Source organism: Haliotis asinina, chromosome 12 (assembly GCF_037392515.1).
Source record: "Haliotis asinina isolate JCU_RB_2024 chromosome 12, JCU_Hal_asi_v2, whole genome shotgun sequence".
Lineage (NCBI taxonomy): Eukaryota > Metazoa > Mollusca > Gastropoda > Lepetellida > Haliotidae > Haliotis > Haliotis asinina.
The window spans coordinates 20,020,166-20,042,945 of NC_090291.1; the positions used below are offsets into that span (position 1 = coordinate 20,020,166).

General features: G+C 41.7%; 1 protein-coding gene across 2 annotated transcripts in view; it reads left to right on the top strand.

The window, feature by feature from the left end:
- LOC137258004 (small conductance calcium-activated potassium channel protein 2-like) overlaps nucleotides 1-22,780 on the top strand; it is a 66,890-nt gene that overhangs the window by 33,032 nt on the left and 11,078 nt on the right. Inside the window, exon 1 of one of the 2 annotated variants that reach the window (XM_067795537.1) lies at nucleotides 4,833-4,873. The exons of the other annotated variant lie outside the window; for it this stretch is intronic. The gene's annotated coding sequence lies outside the window, so the exon portion shown is untranslated. Of the gene's footprint in view, nucleotides 1-4,832; nucleotides 4,874-22,780 lie in introns of those variants that run through there. 2 annotated transcript variants of the gene reach the window in all.

Sequence of the window (22,780 nt, forward strand, 5' to 3'; positions counted from 1 at the left end):
AGCTTGTCAGACTATGTTTCGCCATTTTGTTTTCAAAGCCAGAAAGTGGGTAGCGATTTTTAAAATAAAATAAAATTTTAGTTTGTACATTTAACATGGCGATAAGATAAATAAGTTGTATGCTTCTCCCTTGGGTAATACAGTATGATGTACGCTTCTTTTTTAGCAGTTACAAATAAGCGTACATCAGACCGTATTACCCTCGAGAGGAGCATGCAACATAATCCCGAGGTTGTTGTCCTGTACTAGTGAGTTGTTACCAAGAGAAAATGTTTAAGATTTTGCTGTATTTTTTCTTCCTGCCGTTAACCTGACACATTGGTGGAAGCCCAGTCTGTACTGTTGTAGAACGAACCTAAACTGAAGCCTGGAATCCTGATCCAAAAGACATGTAAAGATCCCGTTAGAACTGACCTTCAGTAACCAATGCTTGTCGTAAGAGGCGGGTGGTCAGACTTGCTGACTTTGTTGACACATTACTCATGTTGTCAACCACTAGAATGTCAGGATTCGATTGATTCCATACCACCATCATACAGCGTACACGTATTGACTGGACGATAAACAACAATAACAGCACAGACACCATATGGCTGTGGTGATGTTCACCATCAGATGAAGCTACTTTTCTATGATATTCTATTGTTATTTCAAAATATCTGATTTTACACACATGGCGATTTTGTTCCATTGTTGCACATTCTAAAAAGCATTGCTTTCACAAACATAACCGTGAAGTGTAAAAAAAACATATCAGAGTTGTGTTTAACTTTGGTTGAACTCAGTTTACGTCATTTGTAGGGATGAAATCTACAGTATACCCCACCCCACTGTTTGATCATGCACATAATAGGAGTGATACCTTATCATAATACCCAGATGTTACACAGACCGGGAACAATATTACGTTCCTCTGAAAATTCAATATATATGTTTCATATTTCAGCATTACATTATTCATTTAACGGCAATGATGTACGCCTACACCAAACCAAACAAGCTGCATGGACGAAACTAACAATAAGGCCATTGTAATCTGGTATGATGAAGTATACTGTATGAGACTTTGACGAGGCTGCACTGGGCATGTGGTCTAAGAATATTTCGGTCTATTGACAACGTCGGATACCAGTGGTTTGGGTTCGAATCTCGGTTTGTCATTTTCATAACCGTGTTATCGTGGTATATAATTACGTTTGTGTAACTAAATGGAGACCCAGAATCTGTTTTGGCTGCTTAACTAAACACAACTAGTACTAACTTGACTACTCCTAAAATGAATATCAATAAATAGGTATTGTTAGTGCAAAATTCTTGCTTTATGTATTCATAATATAATTTAATGGTCGGTGTCGACTCAAATCAATGGCCTATACACGTCCATGTGATATAAACCCAATAACGGATACGTAATGAAATATATCCAATCGTTTTCCAGGAGAAAGTTTGCTTTTAGCAAATTGGCAAAATTAAATTAGCAATATTTTAGATTGATATGACAACAGTTGGGGGCAATGGTGAGATACAATCCATTGGTTGGTGATACTGATGGTGTGGTGATGATATACAAACCACGTGGGAAGGTTGATGGCCGGCTGATGATATACAAACCACGTGGGAAGGTTGATGGCCGGCTGATGATATACAAACCACGTGGGAAGGTTGATGGCCTGGTGATGATATACAAACTACGTGGGGAGGTTGATGGCCGGCTGATGATATACAAACCACGTGGGAAGGTTGATGGCCTGGTGATGATATACAAACTACGTGGCGAGGTTGATGGCCTGGTGATGATATACAAACTACGTAGGGAGGTTGATGGCCTGGTCATGATATACAAACTACGTGGCGAGGTTGATGGCCTGATGATGATATACAAACCACGTGGGGAGGCTGATGGCCGGCTGATGATATACAAACCACGTGGGAAGGTTGATGGCCTGGTAATGATATACAAACCACGTAGGAAGGTTGATGGCCTGGTGATGATATACAAACTACGTGGCGAGGTTGATGGCCTGATGATGATATACAAACTACGTGGGGAGGTTGATGGCCTGGTGATGATATACAAACTACGTGGGGAGGTTGATGGCCTGGTGATGGTATACAAACCACGTGGGAAGGTTGATGGCCGGCTGATGATATACAAACCACGTAGGAAGGTTGATGGCCTGGTGATGATATACAAACTACGTGGCGAGGTTGATGGCCTGATGATGATATACAAACTACGTGGGGAGGTTGATGGCCTGGTGATGATATACAAACTACGTGGGGAGGTTGGTGGCCTGGTGATGGTATACAAACCACACGAGGTAGTTGATGTCTTTGTGGTTATATTATGTTTTAAGGGTGTTCGTGCACAAATATCACTTTCAAAAAGATCGTCGTGGTAGTCGTCTAATACACAGTAATTGTACACCTCGTTCTAGCACTAAACACGCAGTGCTATCCTACATTGTTCAAGGCGGAGTAAGACTCACTCACAGACATTGTGACGTTTTGTTAATCCAATGGGAAGATAGATAGGCCATAAACATTCGGTATAACGAGGTCTTAGAGTGTATATACCTGTAAAATGTGGACATGAATGCCTGTCCATCAGCTGATTGGTGTTTGATTGCTAACGCTGCGCTCAGTGAGATTAATATCCTTGTTTCAACAACGCCATTGCTCAGCAAAAAACGTCGCCTCAACGCTACAATGACGTTTCACGGTATGATTTAGGGCTGTTCTTCCGACGTCTCGTAATCAATAAAAACCACAAACACGACAGCTTGGACAGGAGTGAGAGATGGAGTATATTTCTCTTCGCCGCCGCTGTTGTGTCAGTTACTCGAGAAACTTTGTCAATATTCTTCAAGTCATTTTTAATTTTAATTTTCAAATGTGGAATCACTTCACTTGAAATTTGAGATTGTTGCTGTCAAAATATATCATATGAAAACCGATTTTGATGTCAAACATCGTTTGCCGGTTGTGCATCCTATTGTGGAGTTTCTTTGATGGATAGGGACCACACATGGGGATATTGATGGAAATCCAAGTTGATTCCAATGAGCAGATTTCCTTCTTGCGCGGTGGTTCCATGAAGACGGAACCATTCATTCACTGCATTTGGTTGAATGGTACTCTACGTTGTACCTGGGAATATGTCGGCAGTACCGGCGAGGTACTGCCGGGTGATATCCCATTTAGTCAGGGAATTAGCATGGCGTTGTGTCTGTGACGGTGGTTTTGTTGAACTGTGCATCAGTATTGACATAAGTAACCGACATCATCGCTACTGAGCTGATGATCTATACAAGATCAGAGTACGCTTCTTGATTACGGCCCGAGGCTATACATACACATATGCATTATGTATACACATATGCATTTTTAAGCACCACCTGAATCCAAGCGCATTTTGTTTATATTTGGCCGGAACAGACAACCATATCTTCGAATTCGTATTTCGCGTAATATCTTAAAAGCTATGGGTCGCATGTTCACGGCCCCAAGCAATCCAGGGTCACGTTTCGTAGCTCTACGACTGTCATAAGTCTATGCAAAAGTATGGGACTTATGACCACCTTAGATCGCTTTGTGAAATGGAGCCCAGGTGTATGCTTCATAAATGGGGCATGTGCAGTTTTCTGATCTGATTCAATTGACGAGTGCCACACGACTATTTGCTAATTTTTGAAGAAGCACGTTACGCGGGCCTGGGAGCCTAAGGACAACAAATGTCCGTGATGATCCAGTTCTGAAACGCAATCTCATGTCCAGAGCCGCAGAGTAAGAGTCCGACTCCCATCAGGTGGACACTCGGCGTTCATGGCCAGTATTTATGAATGACGCCACACTTGCCGTTCTCCAGCAGCCATCGTCCTTTCGCAAACATACCATGGCCCGCGCAGGGGCCCTATTTGCACAACATCAAACATCTCTGGGACTGGACACAAAGGTCGAGATTGAGACCCCACCTCTTCCAGACCTGCAGGAATTGACACAAGCGCTCCAGTAAGAACGGTAGAGGATTCCACTGTACATGTGACCTTCCTATCGGCATACTAGTGTGTATAGGAACACATCACTTCACAAATACAACGAGAACGTAATGAACGTCCCCTCTCCAGACCCATCCTCACGTAACGAGCGCCTCTTCCCCCCTGCTGCCCCCTCCCACCACCCTCCTAAAAGCGTAATTAGCGTCCCTCTCCAACCACACATACCCGATGAGCGTCCCCTTATACGCACGTAATGAAGGCTCCCCTCTCTCCTCCGCTTCCCACCCACACAAACACAGTGAGTGTTCCTGTATGTTTCCAGGCCCCTTGATGTGTCCTTACATACGCTGTCTCTTGGCCCCCAGCAAATAGTTGTGGTCGATTTGTCGATGCCAATACGACTATGTCCACAGCCTCGATCTCTGTCCCAATAAGGGCCCACCTGCCCGTCAAGACACCAATCACTCTGTCAATCGATTCATCAACAAACTTAACACTTTTACCGGTGTATCGTAACAAAACACCTCCATTTAGCTTGTACCAGGAAATGATTAACTAGCTGTAATTGCTCCACTTTTGACTGCACTTTAAACATCCAAGGCCACCCTCCCACACCGGAGAAGCGGGCGTTCTTTCGGGGTAAAATCTATATGGTCACATGTGCAGCTTGCTAATACGCTCCTATAGTATCGATTTCTTCAAGCCCGCCTCTTTTGAGTGTCCGCTCTACAATGGTCCATATTACCAGTACCAGAGGTGCAGTCTGGCTATGGAGCTACAGTGGCTGGGTAAAGGCAGGTGATCCCACCTGAGGTCGCAGAGTTGCAGGAATTACCATTCCAGAGTAGAAGCCGTATTCACCAGGAGCAGCACCGGTAGGAATTACTCTTGTATGTCATGCGCATGTTGCTTGCGAAACTTTCTATTAACTAAGTCCCATTGCTAGTACGATGTGAAAACTACGGTAAAGATCGCTCAGTCGGTTAGCATTGGTCCGGTTTCGAGATGATGCGTTAGTACAAAGGTAACGCGTAAAAGTGACAGAAGTTGTACAGTCAGTTACGTAACAGACCCTAAGCACGTACCACCAAATCTTCACAAACAGGTCCGGGTTCCTCACAGAATGAGGATGGGTGGTTGGTTGGTTGGTGCAGAGCCCATTGTCCAGCGTTGTTGAGCTTAGCCCGTCATACACCGTGTTCAAATATTAGTTTTGTAATAGTTGTATTATGTCGCTAGTGTTGTCGACTGTTTCCTGGTTTTATCCAGTGTGCTGACTGTAAAGTTATAAACGCGACCATGTGTATTGCACTGGACTTCCACATCCACCTAGCAACTGCGTTTGTACAAACCTTGACATTCAGATCTCACACTGTTGTTGCTGTTGTTACTGTTGTAACTGCTGTCTCCGCACTGCTGCTGTTGTCTCGGCCCTTCACTGTTGTTTCTGTTACTGGTATATTTCTGTTGCTGTTGTTACGTCTCCGCACTACTGACTTTGTTGAGTCACATCATTTAGGTTGTAGCTACGTCATAATTATTGTTACGTCACAGAATACGTCATTTCACGCTGTGATTGTAAAGTCTTTTTAATGTTGTCGTAGTTACGTCATTTCATTGTTGTTGTTATTACAACTGTTGTTAGGTCACTCATTCTACCATGACTTCAGTAAATACTGGATTGTTAATCAAAGTCATTCAGAGGTATGTATTCACGTTATTTACCTCTGATTTTCCAACACATTATGTATTTGTTTAAAATCTGAATAACGCGGTTATAGTTGAAAGGAGATAAACGTATTGTGTTGGAAAATCAGAGGTACATGACGAAATTATAATAGCTGTAAATTTTGCACTTAAAACCTCGCGTTACGCGTTCGGTTTTAAATCAAATTTAGAGTTGTTATAATTTCGTTATATACCTCTGATTTTCCAATGCAGTATGTTTATCTCCTACATTTTTCGTTTCAATAGCAGAAATGTGGTGTTAGTACGTCTCCTCACTGTTGTTACGTCACGTCGTTGTTGCTGTTTTGACGTCACTTCACTGTTGTTGTTTTACGTCACTTCACTGTTCTTGCTGTTTTGACGTCACCTCACTGTTCTTGCTGTTTTGACGTCACTTCACTGTTCTTGCTGTTTTGACGTCACTTCACTGTTGTTGTTTTACGTCACTTCACTGTTGCTGTTTTACGTCACTTCACTGTTGCTATTTTTAAATCACCTCACTGTTGCTGTTTTGACGTCACTTCACTGTTCTTGCTGTTTTGACGTCACCTCACTGTTCTTGCTGTTTTGACGTCACTTCACTGTTGTTGTTTTACGTCACTTCACCGTTGCTGTTTTTAAATCACCTCACTGTTGCTGTTTTTAAATCACCTCACTGTTGCTGTTTTACGTCACTTCACTGTTGCTGTTTTACGTCACTTCACTGTTGCTGTTTTACGTCACTTCACTGATGATAAGTAACAGGGTCCCGATCCACGAAACGTTCGCAGCCTTACCACATTCGTAAGTCTATGATAAACTATAAAGCTACAGTAGGGCGGAACGTTACGAGCATTTTACGAATCGGAACCCAGACCCTTAGTTATTGTCACTTTACGTCACTTCACTGCTGCTACAGCAAGTCCCCAGTGTTTTTCCCCCAGTGCTTTTCAGTCACTGCACTGTTGCCGTTATTAAGATCAAGCACTGGTGCTGTCAAAGGTATCAGGCTATCGTAGTTCCGTTGCCTGAGGTCTCTAGCGGAGTTGCGTCACTGAAATATTGATGCTTACAAATTACTCTTGACAAACTCCACCTACAATGTGTCAAACGTACACCCAAGTGACATAGATAATACCTAAAATAATTAAAGGTATTGAATCATTCTTTGCGTGAGTTTTAATTATAGTTTTGACAAATAATTGCAGCGTTTTGTGAAATCGATCGTCACTGGTGCAGATGCCTGATATCTGATTGCTCAACAGCATGGTGTTACAACAGCCGAGACATCTCTTTTCGTGTTACCAACAGTGTTGTCAAGGACAGAGACAAACAATTCTTTAATGCTGTTATTGAACCATGTTCTCCGCTAGTTAATTGCTGCTGTGTTATACGACTTTATGAATGACAACTTCCTGTTCATTACCATAGAACGACGAGTTTAGTGGTGTACATATCTGCATCGTGACGTCACCGTGATGGACAGGTTATTATGAAGAAATTCGTAATCCTTTTTATTGTCAAAGCTTTATCAGGTTCGGATTTTGAGCAAACCGCTTATCAAAAGAAAACATATGCATACTTGACTTGTTTATGAAAAGAAAGCAGGAAAATGTACACTTTTGAATTGAAATATTCATCGAAATAACCTTTTTTTTTACAACAAGGTTTTCGAACTCTAAATTATTCAAGTTTTTTGTTTGTTTGTTTACTTGTTTCTTAACGCCTAAGTTCCACCTTATGGCAGTTCTCTATATATAATTGAGTCTGCGTCACACAATCCAGTGACTGACACCATGAGCATCGATTCAGGCTGTAGAAATACGGTGACGTCTCAACCACGTACAACAGGTCATCCGATTCCGTCAGTGGCCCCTTACGACAAGCTGGGGTGTCTGCAGGCCAACGCTAATCCCAATCTTCCGGCTTTCTTTATATTTATGGACACGTACTTAGGAAACACGTGACTAAATGCATAGTCGTTTTCACTGAATGTTAGTAAGTGTTGCGCAACGGGATCTGATCAGAAAGTAGTCAGTCGGATATGTACTTTAGATTTACTAATTACCGCCTTGAACGATAAATATGAAACTTCTTTGTGTGGCATTTTGATGCGTGTGTACGATAGAAACATGTCTTTTCAGAGTTTTAGGATGTAAGGTCGATCCAGTGTCGTTTCTTGCCGTTAGAAGTGTCCGCACGCCATACTGTATTCCCTATCGCAGGTTCTAATCCCAGATTCAGTCATATTTGTTCAGTTGGTAATAAAACCATGATAAAAGCGAAAGACACCTGCGATCGATCTTTTCTTTCTGCCTTTGGTCTAACGACAGCTGATACATCGTGACGTGGAGCAAATGTTGTTCAAAGCAGCGTAATACTGACAAAGACTACAGTCTACATCAAAGTATACAAACCTTGTCAAGACGATTTCATGCTTAAAGCACTGGCTCTCATAGGAACACACCATGAATGGCCATGCTCCATCAACATTGCTGAGTACAGCTTTTAACCAAAAGAACCCCAAACATTTATGTATTGAGAATCAAAGCTTTGCTTAAAAGCGATTTATTTAGTACGAATAAGACCGATTTAGCATTCTATCAACTAAGGAAACTTAAATCATCAATATTTGTCTGTCTGTCTGTCGCATTACAGTAGTACCGTAATGTTACGAAATTACTTCTCCATCATCTGCCAAAAAAACCCAAAACTTTAGACCATATTCGTCCCCTATTATTCATCTTCCATAATTTATTCATTGAAATATTCCAAATATGTATATAATATGATGTTTCACGCCCCGTACGAAATTTGATCGAAAAAGAAATTTGGATCGTTTATTTTGTAGTACTCAACGTGAAAATATTGACAAACCGTGAACTTTAGTCGAACGCGTTAAGTGGCAGTCTAGACCAATAAGAAACTTTTAGAATAACGAAATGAACCTTGACTCTGATATTGTGATAACAGTGGTGCGGCACCAATGACAGGTCTGGGTGAACAGACCCACACTGAACCAAATTTCAACGGCCACACGATAAGGTGATTTTAAACTGTCTCGTCTCAGTTATAAATAGGAGTAAAACGAGATTGTTCTCTTCGGTGAGATTGCTGGCCAAGTGAATGAATAACGTGATTGTGTATTTGGAAGCATTGGCATTTTAATGGAAATTCTTTGATAGAAGACTTCACAAACTATAGTGACTCAAGCTGTTTCCCGCAAAGCGCTGCCGGGAGCTGCCAGTCGCGCCAGCTCCTTACACACTCTCTTGGTTCCGATAATACGCGCTCGGCCCCGTTTCACAAAACTATCGGAGCTCTACGTCTGTCGTAAGTCCATGTTACAAGGCCCCGTTTCACAAAACTAACGTAGCGCTACGTCTGTCGTAAGTCTATGTTACGGTATAGGATTTACGACAGCCGTTGCAGTATTACAGTCTGTTGTACAGAGGCAGGGCCTAGATTTCCGAACCTCTCTTAGTGCTACAGTAGTTGTAAGTGCCATGCATTTAACATACGACTATCCTGGGGCTACGAGAGCATTGGAACTCTAGACCCCGGGTCCCTTTTCACAGGGCTTTCGTAGCGCTATCTCCTATACTGCAGCATAAACGTACGACAGTCGTAGCACTACCTCCTATACTGCAGCATAAACGTGCGACAGTCATAGCACTACCTCCTATACTGCACTATCTCCTATACTGCAACATAAACGTACGACAGTCGTAGCACTACCTCCTATACTGCAGCATAAACGTGCGACAGTCATAGCACTACCTCCCATACTGCACTACCTCCTATACTGCAACATAAACGTACGACAGTCGTAGCACTACCTCCTATACTGCAGCATAAACGTACGACAGTCGTAGCACTACCTCCCATACTGCACTACCTCCTATACTGCAACATAAACGTACGACAGTCGTAGCACTACCTCCTATACTGCACTACCTCCTATACTGCAGCATAAACGTACGACAGTCGTAGCACTACCTCCCATACTGCACTACCTCCTATACTGCAACATAAACGTACGACAGTCGTAGCACTACCTCCTATACTGCAGCATAAACGTGCGACAGTCATAGCACTACCTCCCATACTGCACTACCTCCTATACTGCAACATAAACGTACGACAGTCGTAGCACTACCTCCTATACTGCAACATAAACATACGACAGTCGTAGCACTACCTCCTATACTGCACTACCTCCTATACTGCAACATAAACGTACGACAGTCGCAGCACTACCTCCTATACTGCAGCATAAACGTGCGACAGTCATAGCACTACCTCCTATACTGCACTACCTCCTATACTGCAACATAAACGTACGACAGTCGTAGCACTACCTCCTATACTGCACTACCTCCTATACTGCACTACCTCCTGTACTGCAACATAAACGTGCGACAGTCGTAGCACTACCTCCTATACTGCGCTACCTCCTATACTGCAACATAAACGTGCGACAGTCGTAGCACTACCTCCTATACTGCACTACCTCCTATACTGCACTACCTCCTGTACTGCAACATAAACGTGCGACAGTCGTAGCACTACCTCCTATACTGCGCTACCTCCTATACTGCAACATAAACGTGCGACAGTCGTAGCACTACCTCCTATACTGCACTACCTCCTATACTACAACATAAACGTGCGACAGTCGTAGCACTACCTCCTATACTGCACTACCTCCTATACTGCACTACCTCCTATACTGCACTACCTCCTGTACTGCAACATAAACGTACGACAGTCGTAGCACTACCTCCTATACTGCACTACCTCCTATACTGCAACATAAACGTACGACAGTCGTAGCACTACCTCCTATACTGCGCTACCGCCTATACTGCAACATAAACGTACGACAGTCGTAGCACTACCTCCTATACTGCACTACCTCCTATACTGCAACATAAACGTGCGACAGTCGTAGCACTACCTCCTATACTGCAACATAAACGTACGACAGTCGTAACGCTACCTCCTATACTGCAACATAAACGTACGACAGTCGTAACGCTACCTCCTATACTGCAACATAAACGTACGACAGTTGTAGCCATATGATTGCATTCTGAAACGGGGCCCAGAAAGCTGAGTTCGGACTTCTTTCGAACGAAGCAACTTAACGTGCCGATGCTCAGATTTCGAGGCTTACAACGTGCTTCGTACCATATTCGGTGTTCATGTGTACAAGTAGATGTGGCAGTGATAGAACAGGGTGCCCTTGCACATATTATATAGAATAAAGGTGTCCGTAACTCCCATAGCGAAATGCATACCTTTTGTACAACGACACCCGGGAATAGTACTTAAGACATACAAACAAAACTAGAAATACACACACACACACACACACACACACACACACACACACACACACACACACACACACACACACACACACACACACACACACACACACACACACACACACACACACACACACACACACACACACACACACACACACACACACACACACACACACACACACACACCACACAGCAACTCTCAATTCATAAATGGACACCATGTGGCCTTAAAACGATTTTTTATTGAAGAAACAAAACGTTTAGCTTGACTTCGATACCCGTCTTCAAATTCTGGTATCGATAACAAGGAAATCGGAACTGTCTTATTTTTCATGCAACTTGTATCGGTCTTCACGTCAGAAACGATTTATATCTGACTATTTGCAAGTCTAAATACATGCTGAGCAACTTCTATTGCACAATACTTAACAGTACGCGTTTAATAGCCAAGGTCGTCCTCAAGTTTGAGTATATGCTGAGATAATGTGTTGTTTCGTGTGCACATGGTTCCATGACCTATCACGTGACCGTAGAAAAACACTGAAAGCAAAGCAATCTTAATATGTTAAAGTCAGTGTTAAAGTTGTTGCAATGGTCCTTGAGTTTTTGTGAAGAGACACTGGATGCCAATCCACGAAGCTTTCGTAGAGCTACGACATTCATAAACCTAGGATAAACTATAGAGTTACGACAGGTCGTAAGGATACGCTTTGTGGGTCGGAATCCTGGTCTATATTTCATCTTAACTTAACTTAACGAGTCATATCAGTTGGTAGAAAGTGCAACTAGTCACGGGCAATCTGGCATCCCCAGGAAATCAGCACATTTGATTCAAGTCGTTAGTATACAACAGAGACGCACAAGTCAGACGTTTCCTATACTGAAGATTGCATAAGTCGGGAGAGTGGATCGAACTCCCTGAACCCCTGTATGCCTATGGCTGTCTGAGGGGCTGCGGTGTCGGTGTTTCTGTGTTTCTGTGATGAGCAGTATGTTTGAGAGCTGGTCGCGTTGACCTGTGTTGTCAATGACATTAATTCAGACTGTACGACTGACAAGTGAAGAGAGCAACAAATACTATATGTGTACACGTGTGATTATGTAAATTATGGAACACATATTGGTCGTTGATGCCATGTCACAGATTAAACGGAAACCCCAGTCAGACACACACTGACTCCGCACCGACATCCTGACATACTCCTTGTCCTATCCCTCTATGCTGGACAGGCAGGGTAACAACAACTACTGCCCTTTAACGTCGTGTGGTATGGCACGAGATCGGACCACTGACCGTTCACTCCAGCACTACATACCTACTACTAGGCCAAAATAGACTCACAGTCCCCCTTGTCAACAGTTTGTTATAACTGCCAGGGTCCTCTCCCAAACCATATCCGAGTCAATAAACATTTCAGGGCGATAATATAGGTTTTCTCTAAGACCTTTCAGTGACTGAAACAGAAATCAACACCTCGTACCTCCGAGCTCTGTCCGGGCCTGTAATGAATATATATTCAGGCTCGAGAGGGAACACTGCAGTGGTGTTAATTCTTATTAATTGATAAGGCGTAGTTGGCGACATATGGTGCCGATAATGGAGCATGTGTACAGACTGCATCGCATGCAGTCGTAGTTGCAGCATGCAGTGAGACGGAGGTAATCAAGGAAGGGGTTCTCGGGAGTTGAAGTACAGGGCCGATGTTGGAGACAATGATGATGCTTACGTGTGAGTAAAGTTCGTGTGGTGGTTTGGGGCTTTTGTTTGGAAAATGGTCAAGTCTTGGAATATAATTCTTGAAGTAGAGCCATAATCTCAATAATAACGGCCATTGTTGTGATGGTGTCTACTGACCCGTGTAATCGTGTTCATACATAATGTAAATATACAAAGGGTTCGCAATGTTCGTGTCAAAGTTCAAGGTCAACGTCAAATGATGATGTATTAATGCGATGAATAATATGCTGATGTAGCTGTTATAATGCACACACTTTATTCACTTGCTAACGGCAGTTCTCACCACTGAACACTCAGTGTACACATTTAGCATGCAAACATGTCCTCAATCATCTACCCATTCAAGCTAATGTGCTGACACATAATATGAACAGTGACTATATTTGATTTCGTTTATACGTGTAATATTAATGCTGCGATTATGCCAAATCTATGCCGAATGCTGTTTGTCGTGGTAGCCATAACCCTTTAATGAACGTATGCAAATTGTCACAGCGTGACGGCCAACCAAGACGTTTGTGCACCATCTGGCGTGTTAATGGTAGATTTATACACCAAGAGCCAATGTAACGGCGTTTTTTTTCCTGCCATGTGAGATACGATTATATGTCAGTTTGTCCTTTCACGTTTTGGCACATAGTATGATAAACAGTATATGTAGGTTATTCTTTGTTCTGAGAATATAGGACGCCATTCAGCTGATTATTCCGAAACTGAGGTGTGAAACTATCTCGCATTTTCTCTTTATTACCCACCTTACTTACTTCAACACGCCCATTCAAACAAAAATGAGACAACTATGAGGTCAGGGTCAAGACCAGAAGATATGGATAGTATTGCAACTGTAAAAATGAAAATGATCTTTAGTTGAGTGAAGCGGTTATAGTTATGAAAATTATAATTTATTGTAATTAATGTTCAGTCGCTTTTTTTAAAAAATGCCAATATGTGCTACGTAGATTGTAATCAGGAGAGTGTCAATTGAACACTGGCATTTACGTGTGATCACGGGATTGTCTGGTTCTCAGACATGTGTAATATGCACGCGTATCAGGCAGGTGGTCGCATTACTTTGAAGGTCAGTGTATTTATCAGTTACATTGCCACATTGAATTGAAGACAGCTTTGTTATCAGCACTTCAGTGAAAGTCAACATATAATATCATCTGTGTAGTCAGATTACAATGAAGGCCAATGTGTTATCAATGTGTTATCAGCAATGTCACCGCATTACTGTCAAGGTCAGTATGTTGCCGTATCAACCTGCATATCAAATTATTATCAACAGTGTAGTCACATTACTGTTATAGGTCAGTGTGCTATGACGTGTTTCACCATGTTACCGTGTAGGTTAAAGTGTTATCAACAGTGTAGCCGCATTGCCGTCAAGGATAGTGTGTTATCGACACACCATGTTATCACCATAATACACAATACACAATAGACTGTGTCACCATATTACCGTGTAGGTCAATGTGTTATCAGCAATGTCACCATATTACCGTGTAGGTCAAAGTGTTATCAGCTGTGTCACCATATTACCGTGTAGGTGAATGTGTTATAGACTGCGTCACCATATTACCGTGTAGGTCAATGTGTTATCAGCAATGTCACCATATTACCGTGTAGGTCAATGTGTTATAGACTGTGTCACCATATTACCGTGTAGGTCAATGTGTTATAGACTGTGTCACCATATTGCTGTCAGCTGTCACCGTATTACTGTTAAGGTGTATGTGTTATCAGCTGTCACCGTATTACCGATAGGATGTATATGTTATCAGCTGTGTCACCGTATTACCGTTAAGGTGTATGTGTTACCAGCTGTCACCGTATTACCGATAGGATGTATATGTTATCAGCTGTGTCACCGTATTACCGTTAAGGTGTATGTGTTACCAGCTGTCACCGTATTGCCGATAGGATGTATATGTTATCAGCTGTGTCACCGTATTACCGTTAAGGTGTATGTGTTACCAGCTGTCACCGTATTACCGATAGGGTGTATGTGTTACCAGCTGTGTCACCGTATTACCGATAGGGTGTATGTGTTACCAGCTGTCACCGTATTACCGATAGGATGTATGTGTTATCAGCTGTGTCACCGTATTACCGTTAAGGTGTATGTGTTACCAGCTGTCACCGTATTACCGATATGATGTATATGTTATCAGCTGTGTCACCGTATTACCGTTAAGGTGTATGTGTTACCAGCTGTCACCGTATTGCCGATAGGATGTATATGTTATCAGCTGTGTCACCGTATTACCGTTAAGGTGTATGTGTTACCAGCTGTCACCGTATTGCCGATAGGATGTATATGTTATCAGCTGTGTCACCGTATTACTGTTAAGGTGTATGTGTTACCAGCTGTCACCGTATTACCGATAGGATGTATATGTTATCAGCTGTGTCACCGTATTACCGTTAAGGTGTATGTGTTACCAGCTGTCACCGTATTGCCGATAGGGTGTATGTGTTACCAGCTGTCACCGTATTACCGATAGGATGTATATGTTATCAGCTGTGTCACCGTATTACCTTTAAGGTGTATGTGTTACCAGCTGTCACCGTATTACCGATAGGATGTATATGTTATCAGTTGTGTCACCGTATTACCGTTAAGGTGTATGTGTTACCAGCTGTCACCGTATTACCCATAGGGTGTATGTGTTACCAGCTGTCACCGTATTGCCGATAGGATGTATATGTTATCAGCTGTGTCACCGTATTACCGTTAAGGTGTATGTGCTACCAGCTGTCACCGTATTACCGATAGGATGTATATGTTATCAGCTGTGTCACCGTATTACCGTTAAGGTGTATGTGTTACCAGCTGTCACCGTATTACCGATAGGATGTATGTGTTATCAGCTGTGTCACCGTATTACCGTTAAGGTGTATGTGTTACCAGCTGTCACCGTATTACCGATATGATGTATATGTTATCAGTTGTGTCACCGTATTACCGTTAAGGTGTATGTGTTACCAGCTGTCACCGTATTGCCGATAGGATGTATATGTTATCAGCTGTGTCACCGTATTACCGTTAAGGTGTATGTGTTACCAGCTGTCACCGTATTGCCGATAGGATGTATATGTTATCAGCTGTGTCACCGTATTACTGTTAAGGTGTATGTGTTACCAGCTGTCACCGTATTACCGATAGGGTGTATGTGTTATCAGCTGTGTCACCGTATTACCGTTAAGGTGTATGTGTTACCAGCTGTCACCGTATTGCCGATAGGGTGTATGTGTTACCAGCTGTCACCGTATTACCGATAGGATGTATATGTTATCAGCTGTGTCACCGTATTACCTTTAAGGTGTATGTGTTACCAGCTGTCACCGTATTACCGATAGGATGTATATGTTATCAGTTGTGTCACCGTATTACCGTTAAGGTGTATGTGTTACCAGCTGTCACCGTATTACCCATAGGGTGTATGTGTTACCAGCTGTCACCGTATTGCCGATAGGATGTATATGTTATCAGCTGTGTCACCGTATTACCGTTAAGGTGTATGTGCTACCAGCTGTCACCGTATTACCGATAGGATGTATATGTTATCAGCTGTGTCACCGTATTACCGTTAAGGTGTATGTGTTACCAGCTGTCACCGTATTACCGATATGATGTATATGTTATCAGTTGTGTCACCGTATTACCGTTAAGGTGTATGTGTTACCAGCTGTCACCGTATTACCGATAGGATGTATATGTTATCAGTTGTGTCACCGTATTACCGTTAAGGTGTATGTGTTACCAGCTGTCACCGTATTACCCATAGGGTGTATGTGTTACCAGCTGTCACCGTATTGCCGATAGGATGTATATGTTATCAGCTGTGTCACCGTATTACCGTTAAGGTGTATGTGCTACCAGCTGTCACCGTATTACCGATAGGATGTATATGTTATCAGCTGTGTCACCGTATTACCGTTAAGGTGTATGTGTTACCAGCTGTCACCGTATTACCGATATGATGTATATGTTATCAGCTGTGTCACCGTATTACCGTTAAGGTGTATGTGTTACCAGCTGTCACCGTATTGCCGATAGGATGTATATGTTATCAGTTGTGTCACCGTATTACCGTTAAGGTGTATGTGTTACCAGCTGTCACCGTATTACCGATAGGGTGTATGTGTTATCAGCTGTGTCACCGTATTACCGTTAAGGTGTATGTGTTACCAGCTGTCACCGTATTGCCGATAGGGTGTATGTGTTACCAGCTGTCACCGTATTACCGATAGGATGTATATGTTATCAGCTGTGTCACCGTATTACCTTTAAGGTGTATGTGTTACCAGCTGTCACCGTATTACCGATAGGATGTATATGTTATCAGCTGTGTCACCGTATTACCGATAGGGTGTATGTGTTACCAGCTGTCACCGTATTACCGATAGGATGTATATGTTATCAGCTGTGTCACCGTATTGTCGTCTTGATCAACGTATTATCAACTTTTTTCAGTTATCGACCTATTACGGTATAGATCAGTATGTTATCAACCGTGTCACCGAATTACCGTGAAGATTAATACGTTATCACCTCTATAGCCGTATCACCGTGCTGATCAGTATATTATCCTTATAGCACTGTCTTACTGTGTGGATCAATAATGTATCATCAATAATGAAATAGTATTAACCTGAAGATCAGTGTTATCAATTGTGTAGTTGTATTACCGTGAAGATCAATGTGATATCAGTAGTGGAAAAACTACACTGTAACATAACAGTCAATTACGATATGACTACATTGAATTACAACAGCGTGTTTTAATATAAGACTATATCTAATTTCGTAAACTAGAACCTGCTGAATGTATCAAACTTAAACATAAAGAAACAGTTCGGATATTCCAAACAGAGGTCAACGACCACTCTGCCTCAAGGAAGCCGTTTTCAAATGAAGAGTCCCAAGTAAAGAGAGGCCGTCCAGAGAGTTACGTCCCTGACTCAACAGGACACTCAAGGAAATTACCCGATCTTAATATAAATACCAGCCATGTCAAGAAGTGGTGAGAATGTGTCAGAATACGTCAATCAGAAATATGTAAGTATAATTATTCACCGTTATAGGAATGATGCAGGATTGTGGTTTGGTAACGTGACACCATAAACCTGGTAAGAAAGTCAGAATAAAGAAAACCATACAATTTAACTGAGGTAATTGTATTTAATAACTTGACCACAAACAGAGCCTTGTGCCGTGATATCTGATAGCACCTGGGTCCGGTGCGTATAAACTAGTTCTGAATTCATACAATCGGTTCACACATTGCGTCATACATTCAGTTATTTTGTCATGATATTTGATACAGCATGAAGGGGGTAAAGGTCGTGCAGCAGTCTCAGGCGCCACAGTTAGCTGGGCAGAGTTACGTCCCTCACGCATGCCAGAAAACAGTGATAGTTGGTTACATAATCGATTGGATAGTTGAAACATGGTCGATCCGATTATATTTCAAGGTATGTCAGCACCAAAGCGATAAATGTCTCAGATTTGCATCAGCCATTGTGCTGATCCGTTTAAATGGCATGGTTACCCCAGTCACAAGAGAAGTGCGCGTGCGAATGGCCCAGGGAATAGTTTTCACGTGAACAGTGTTTTTCGGCGAAGTTTTTTTCAGGTAACCACTGATGTCTTCAATATCGTTTTTAATATGCTTCCCAAAATACAGAATGTAAACACACACCGTCTGGCGACAAAGGTTCCATTGGGCCCAAACAGAGAATCGTCCCTGTACCTATGGACACGTATGGTTGAATATTAGTTTACCAGTATTTTGAATGGTATATAAGTTTTAAATGGTCCTGAAAATCACGATCGTTTTGCACATAGAGCTCGTTCTCTCTCTAGCGGTCTGAAATAGGTCTCACGTGCAAAAAGGACGGCGGAATGTATAAGCAGTTAAGACGTTCGATCATCGGGCTAGAGACTCGGCTTGGATTCCTCCTATGGGTACAATTCGATTCCTTTCATTCCTCGTGTCTCTCGCCGCTAAAAGCGTCATAAAACAAAACTCACTAACGTGCAAAAATAATAACACTTTGCTGACCACTTTTCCTGCCCTAACATAAACATGATTGCTGGGGTCAAAATGTTGAGGGATGGAATTTGGTGGATAAGCATTGCAAGGCCTCTGGTCAATATTCACACAACTGAACGTTTTCACTATGAATGCGCCTGACGCATCTTCACCAACTATCCGTCTGGAATTGTTTCAACGGCTGAACCCTTGTGGCCAAGTCCTGAATTAAGACGAAGTCGTACATCCACTAGTCTATCTGAGATCTCAAACAGAGTCAAAAAGACTCAGTTAGTAGGAAACTTTTACAATAGCAGTCGATTTAATCCAGTGCAGTATATTTCGTCTCACCTACATATTCCCTCTGGTGAATTTTATTGTTGACTTTGTTTAAAGTTGGAGTAACAGCCTTAAACGAACTTAACGAGGGAAACTAACTGAACAATTTTGGCAAAATACTGTACTCCATGACAACCCAAACAATGTAGATAATGTCATGCTCAGTGACATGCCACACGTCAGGATAACTTTAGTAGCGTGTAAACTCGCGCATGATTACACATAATTTGTTATCCGCCAAATAGACTGTAACAGATGTATTTGTTGCTCAGAGTAATCATTATTGATGCGTGTAATAACTTGAAACTCCGATACTATAAGAATCGAGTTATACTGTAACCTAAACACTGCACTCGTATCATTGATGCGACAATGCATTTGAGGTGAATATTATATTACAGTCATGTACTTAATTGTTAATGTAATTATCAAAAATATGTTAAGTCATTAAGCGAATCTTTGTAACAACCCAGACTGGTGACATCAGTCATTTTAATTTGAAAGGAAAAACAGATACATGATAAGTTAAAATTACTGAAAACCTGCTGAGTGAAAAGATAATTGACAATAGGAGTATTTATCAATTCGTCAGTTCGTCTCACAAAGGTACGTGTGCTGTGGGGACAAGATTAACGAGTTATAGATTTTATGAGCGGAAATCCATACATTCGGGGTACGGACACATACGTTATGAATGATGATCACCCGTGGTTTCGTGTTCCTCATGCTGTCAACAACTCATTTGTCTACTCCAGAGACGTGACTCGTTCTTCATGCTAACATCCATGTTTTTATCCTGTTCAGATACAGTGGCTCGTTCTTCAGGCTGTCAACCACTATTTGTCTTGTCTTTTCAATGTACATACAAGTACTATTACTGATGGTAACTGTTGGGGATCATGGTTAGTGGGGTAGCCTAGTGGTTAAAGCGATGGCTGATCAGGATGAAAACCCAAAGTGGGGATACAATTTGTGAAGTCTGGTGTACCCCACCGTGGCATTGCTCGAATATTCCCTAAAAGCGGCGTAATACTAAATTCACACATTTATCCTGTAACAGTGACGCGTTCTTCGAGCTATCAACCACATGTTTTCTTGTCTTTTGTATTCTTCAGGCTATCAGCCGTTGGTTACTTCAACCCCGGTACAGCTCCACGCTGTTTTTTTTTCTGCATGCTGTTTTGTCGAATCCTGTTAGAAAAAATGTTTTTCATGCGATTAACCACTGGTCTATCTAATCCGATGAAGTAGGTTCTCATTCATGCCTTTGACCTTTTGAGTCTTGTTCTTCTTACCATCAGCCACTGGTTTTATTGGGGATCATGCCATCAACCCCTAGTACATCTAGTCCTGATAACAAAAGTTCTTCTTTCCAGCAACAGCTAGTGTATCCAGTCCTGATACGAGGCTGTCGGGTAGCCTAGTGGTTAAAGCATTCGTTCGTCACGCCGAAGACCCGGTTTCGATTCCCCAAACACATAGTACAATGTGTGAAACCCATCCCTGGTGATTCTGCTGGAGTATTGCTGAAAACTGAGTCAACAATCCAGTGATCAACATCACAAGCATCGTTCTGCGCAATTGGGTTACGATGACATACGTCAACCAAATCTAACCACCCGATCCGTTTATCGCTTCTTACGACAAACAATTCTGACCTGGATCCTCACGGATCGATAGCATGTGAATATGCATGATGTAGGTGATACAGCTGTGATACTCAAGCATTTCCATATCCTAACAGTAAAACCACTCATATTCTACTTTTACAATAAAACCACAATTAGGCGGACAGGGAATTCCAATTTCTCGATTTCTGGCCAGTATTTCAAAAGCTTACTCAGAACAATTGCCCTGAGAGTTGCAGTTTTAGGCGCATGTTTATCTCATCCCTGCGGAATAGTTGTAGAAATGATAGACCGAGTGCAATAAAGTCTCACATACACAAATATTGATTTAGTACACATTTTATATCAGCTATTGTCAGCCCACCGAGGACCGACAAGAGTCATGCAGTTTTATCATCACTACAATCCGTGGTCCGTTTTCACCGTATACTACCACTAGTTCTCCGACTGTGACATAAGTAAATAAAAGACACTTTGGCAAGTGTCTTGATTCATGATTCTCGCACAAAAGATACAGTTTAATTTATTAAATTGATGATAATACTCCCAGTTAAAACCGCTGCTTTAACACTATAAAGGGAAATTTAGAAAATTAAATAAATAGTCACCGAGTGTATTGTTGTAACGTAAATGGGAAATTTAGACTCATAAACATTGTATTCTGCCTGCATTTGGAGATATATAAGATACACTTACTAATAAATTATATAGTACACAGTCTGTGGTCCAATTAAATGTCACGAGTGGATGAAGTGTGGTTGGGACTATCTATGTTCCCTAAGATTACTACACAAATAGTCAACAAAATAATTTAAAACATAGCGCATGTTAAATTTGGCATTATATTTTCTCAAAACGTTGGTGTTGGTGTTTTATATTCTGTCAAATATCATTGATTTCTCTAAATTACGAACTGCGAGCAACTCATTTTCCCGTCGGAACCTAAGTGTGACATTCACTCCCACACCTTGACGTTATGTATCAGGAGTATGGAATTGTTTTGTTACAGATCTAACTAATTAGCAAATAATTAGCTTGTTATTTCAGGTCAGTCCGAGTGTTCTGTTGTTCACTGAATAACTCGAAGCTACATCAAAAGTGACGTTGAATAATAATATCATTAGGAAACGTGTTGATTGCCACTAATGAGCAAAAACACCTGTCATCCAAATAGCATTTGAATCAGACCTCAAAATGACATTACTGCTTTTATTTGCCACCGACGGCGTGGGGAGTATTTAGCGAGAATATGGTGTCTATCCCGATAGTACTTTGACATTTTTATTTATTTAATTCAGCCTTCCTTTTCTGAATGTAAACCGCCGTATTTTTACATCAGCCCTATAGCAGTTCAATATGTGATAACGCAGAAATTGCTGTGTTGAGGATAATTTAACAGTCGTAGCACTACCGCTGATTTTGATTATCGAATTTCTTCTTTATGCCTTCATACAATCAAATGCATTATGCATGCTATATTCCTTAATCTGAATAATGGCCCAGGACACGTTCTATAAAATCTTATATAAAAACTCCCAAACCATGTTGAGGAGCAACATCGATTGAGGTGCATGTTAACATCACCCCATACGTTCACCGAGGTAGTTTTCGCAAATATTGTCACGTAAGCATTTGAGCATCATAAAAGTCGAACTCAAAATGAGACGGAAGTTTTACCCTACAAACAGCTATACTTTAGAACATATTTTCACAAGCTTCAAGGTCACCTGGGATGCGGCACGCCTGCACGTGGTATTATCAAAGTGTTTGGAATAATTCTTTTTTCTGCTACCGAGTGACAATTTATAGATACAGAAATCAATGAACGAATGCATGTTTGTCGTTCGATCATACCGAGAGGCGGGACTGGCTCATCGAAGCCATAGAATACTTTGACAAGTCGCTGATTTATAGATTCACAGCGGAAAATGTCGTTAAATATAAAAAAAATGCATTTGCGTATGAATATAAGCAACGTTATTTCCTCAGGCAG